This window comes from Conger conger, chromosome 14, assembly GCF_963514075.1.
Source record: "Conger conger chromosome 14, fConCon1.1, whole genome shotgun sequence".
Taxonomy (NCBI): Eukaryota; Metazoa; Chordata; class Actinopteri; order Anguilliformes; family Congridae; genus Conger; species Conger conger.
The window spans coordinates 7,123,875-7,128,635 of NC_083773.1; positions in this window are offsets into that span (position 1 = coordinate 7,123,875).

Below are 4,761 nucleotides of genomic sequence, written 5' to 3' on the forward strand. Positions count from 1 at the left end.
ATTGGGCGAAAGGCAGGAATACACCCTGGACAGGTCGCCAGTCCATCGCAGGGCACACACACCATTCACTCACACACTCATACCTACGGGCAATTTAGACTCTCCAATCAGCCTAACGTGCATGTCTTTGGACTGTGGGAGGAAACCGGAGGAAACCCATGCAAACATGGGGAAAACATGCAAACTCCACACAGGGAGGCCCCGGCCGACCAGGATTCAAACCCAGGACCTCCTTGCTGTGAGGCAGCAGTGCTACCCACTGCACCATCCGTGCCGCCCCAAATGTATTCAGTGTATTGCAAAAACAAAGGCATTTACCTTGTTGTCCCAGTACTTTTGGAGGGGACTGTAGTGAGTATAAATGTGCCTAAATGTAGCATTTTACAGGGTATTCTGTTAATTAATTGTTACCAGCTCTGCAACCTGTAATGTGAAATAGATAATGAATGCCACTTGAAAAATAATCCAACAAGCCTATTTTTAGTCCTGGTTTCCAAAATCAAAACCATTATAAGATTAAGGGGTTGTGTGGAATTCTGCTCCTCGCTGGCACCAGGTCCTAATTGCACATAATATGCACAGTCCAACTCCTGAAAATAACTAGCAAGCTGACTGCAAGTGAAGCTCAGGCACATTCTGTGTGCAGCACCGCAGAATCAAGGGAAGGCCAGACAATACAGTGTTGCCCATTGTTCAGTGATGCTGGCCCAGGTGGTTATAAATAATTTTGGCAGGACACCAAAGTTAATGCGTAAACAGGCACAAGTGACACTTCTGCAAAGCAACATAGCGCCAAGCGAGGCAAAATGGTCACTGTTAAAATGTTAGATTTACAAAAAAAAAAGGGGGAGTAACAAAAGCCCCCTTGCTGTTTTTGTTTCTCAGTTGGATAGAATGGTGCAAATGCAAAACATTCTGGAGTCATTGGCACACCTTCAAATGTTGAATTATAGTGAGGAATGAGCTGTGAACAAAAAATAAATAAATAAATAAATAAAAACCAAGTCTTCGTCTCACAGCCAATGCCAGATAACTTTTTTTCTTGCTTCAAAATTGAAATATGTTTCCAGTTTGATGCTTTGATGTATGCAATTTAAAAATAACTGATATTTTAATCTTAAATAGCTACTGTATAGCAGTTATTTGGTTTGTTACAAATCATTCTACATTTTAACACTGGAAATGTGATTATTCAATTAAATATTTTGCTTTGTTTCTGAAACCGAAATGCAATGAGAATTGTAATGACAATTATAAATATTATTTGAATAAAATCTTCTGTCTGTAATGTGTTGTTTTTCTTGTTGATGTCTATTAATTTTATGTTGAACGTTGAAGTTTTTGTTCATTTGAAATGTAATTCAGACAAGTGTAGTTTTCAGACATTTCCCAAAAGCGAAAGGTCACCAATTGTTTATATGAAGCTATTTAGTACTACAGTGTGTTCTGCTTCTGTCCGGCATCAGTGTCATGTGGAACAGCAGGGTTTATTCGATGTCACAACATGTTACAATGCTTTGTACAAATAATCAAATAGTTTAGACTGGGATTCAATCCACATTTGTCCCAGTCAATGACTAACTACGAACAAGAATAATTATTTTCTTCATGAACAGTTTGGAGTCCAGCAATTACTATAATTATCTCCCCCAAAACTAAGTTTGTGAATAAAATGTCACGTTTTTGCATTGACAGTCAATGTTAAGGACAAATGTTGATTGAATACAGGCCTTAGATGTATTTAATTAGATGTTGAAAGCCCACGTCCTCTGCTACAGGTCTGAACCCAGCCTTACAGTTAATGGCTTGGTTAATAGAATGAGCAGATTTTGGACAATAGCAGCACATTACGCTTCATGGCATTATGAATGGTAGAGCCTTTTCTTGTTGACTGCTGTACGTCCTTCACACGGTGAAACCCTACAGGGAACAGGAATTGAGGAGTGTTGATATACAGAACAGGAATTGAGGCAGTGTTGATATACAGAACAGGGATTGAGGAGTGTTGATATCCAGAACAGGGATTGAGGAGTGTTGATATCCAGAACACAAATCGAGGCAGTGTTGATATCCAGAACACAAATTGAGGCAGTGTTGATATCCAGAACACAAATTGAGGCAGTGTTGATATCCAGAACACGAATTGAGGAGTGTTGATATACAGAACAGGGATTGAGGAGTGTTGATATACAGAACAGGGATTGAGGAGTGTTGATATCCAGAACAGGGATTGAGGAGTGTTGATATCCAGAACACAAATTGAGGAGTGTTGATATCCAGAACACAAATTGAGGCAGTGTTGATAGAGGCAGTGTTGATATCCAGAACAGGAATTGAGGCAGTGTTGATATCCAGAACAGGAATTGAGGCAGTGTTGATATCCAGAACAGGAATTGAGGCAGTGTTGATATACAGAACAGGAATTGAGGCAGTGTTGATATACAGAACAGGAATTGAGGCAGTGTTGATATCCAGAACAGGAATTGAGGCAGTGTTGATATACAGAACCGGAATTGAGGCAGTGTTGATATACAAAACAGGAATTGAGGCAGTGTTGATATCAAGAACACAAATTGAGGCAGTGTTGATATCCAGAACAGGAACTGAAGAGTGTTGATATCCAGAACAGGTAGGGTCTGACAACGGCAAGAACACTTAAACTGGCTAAAGTTGCATTTGGGCCAAGTCATAGAAAGAACATTGACAGCTGCAGAGATGCAGAGCTCACTGTGTAACTGTTTGTTTTTAGTATGGCAGCATATGCACCACGGCCAGGTACATTTTCCTTGTTTTTAAGGGAATTAAGGTGTCATCAACCCAGCACTTGTAGCTGTCTACAATTTCAGAGAATTATATGTAATTATTTCACCAAAATAAAATGGAGGAAACTGTCATGCCCAAGAGGTAGCTCGTATTTATTCCATCAAAGCACTTGATTATTGAATATAGTCAATTAAACTAAAGCAACGTGGTCAAAGTGCTTAGCATTTCATTCAAACTGAGTCTTTTGATGTCTCAAACACGAGCAAACGCATGTACATACATACACTCAACAGCAAAAACACAGGTTTGTGTTCCATCACCCCAGTAGCAACTCATGGATCAGTAGAGCTGACATCTGTCTCCTTGCTTTCAGAGAGATACTCTTTGCATTGGATTCCTTGTAAACATCCAGGTTGCATCAGGTATTTGTTGTTTTTTCAGTTCTCACTAGTGTCATTACTTGTGTTATAACTTGTTTGCTAGGATGATATTTTTGCTAGTCTTGTTTGACTACGTAAGCCATTTATTGAAGTATATATTCTATTGCGTTGTGCTGTATACAAACAGTTTTTAGATATAAATATAATCCATTAATCAGATTAATCAAATAGGCCCTAGTCCTTATCTTTGTTGTACTGTTAGCTCATGAAATTGTACTTCCCTGTAGGGTCTTTCAGCACACTTGTTCCTGGTTATGGGTGTGCACTTTGCACTTTGTTGTACGTCGCTCTGGATAAGAGCGTCTGCCAAAAGCCTGTAGTGTAATGTAACGTAATGCATCAGCGGGAGCTTTATGGATCAGGGCACAGGGCCTAACGTTTCACGCGAGCCGTGACGCTAACGCGTAAGACACGAGGCGGACCTCTGAGGCAAAGTCCATCATCTAACAGCAGTATGAATGGTAAACGGCACAAAATGGCTGCCATGCATTTCACAAAATGGTAAATGGACTGCATTCATATAGCGCCTTTATCCACCCCCCGGGGGGGATGAAACCCTCTGACTGCCAGACGACCGCTCTTACCGCCCCGTGTCACATCCGCTCTGTGCGTGGGTCCGCTTAGAAGGCAGCTGCCAGGTAACACAGGTGACACAGGTGCCTCGGGCCCAGGTAACACGGGTAACACCGGTGCCTCAGGCCCAGGTAACACAGGTGACACAGGTGCCTCGGGCCCAGGTAACACAGGTAACACTGGTGCCTTGGGCCCAGGTAACACTGGTAACACAGGTAACACCGGTAACATGGGCCCAGGTAACACAGGGGCCTCAGCCCCAGGTAACACAGGTAACACTGGTGCCTTGGGCCCAGGTAACACTGGTAACACAGGTAACACCGGTAACATGGGCCCAGGTAACACAGGTAACACCGGTGCCTTGGGCCCAGGTAACACTGGTAACACAGGTAACACCGGTAACATGGGCCCAGGTAACACTGGTGACACAGGTGCCTCGTGCCCCTTGGACGCCTGTGGAGAGGTAAGCTGAAGTACGAGGCGTGCATGAGCGCACTGGCTCAGAAGAGCTCTGTGAGAAGAGCCTGGTCTGAGCAGGGAGGTGTGTACAATCTGAGCAGGGAGGTGTGTACAATCTGAGCAGGGAGGTGTGTACAATCTGAGCAGGGAGGTGTGTACAATCTGAGCAGGGAGGTGTGTACAATCTGAGCAGGGAGGTGTGTACAATCTGAGCAGGGAGGTGTGCACAATCTGAGCAGGGAGGTGTGTACAATCTGAGCAGGGAGGTGTGTACAATCTGAGCAGGGAGGTGTGTACAATCTGAGCAGGGAGGTGTGTACAATCTGAGCAGGGAGGTGTGTACAATCTGAGCAGGGAGGTGTGCACAGGCCAGGGTAGCAAGAGGGAGGAAGAGTGAGTGAGTGAGATAGAGAGATGAACAAAGAAAATAAGAAAATGAGCAATAATAATAATGCTTTTTTTTTTGCCAGCACTTAATTTATCACAATCCTTAAAAAAAGAAAAAAGAAAACCAAGGGCTACAGAA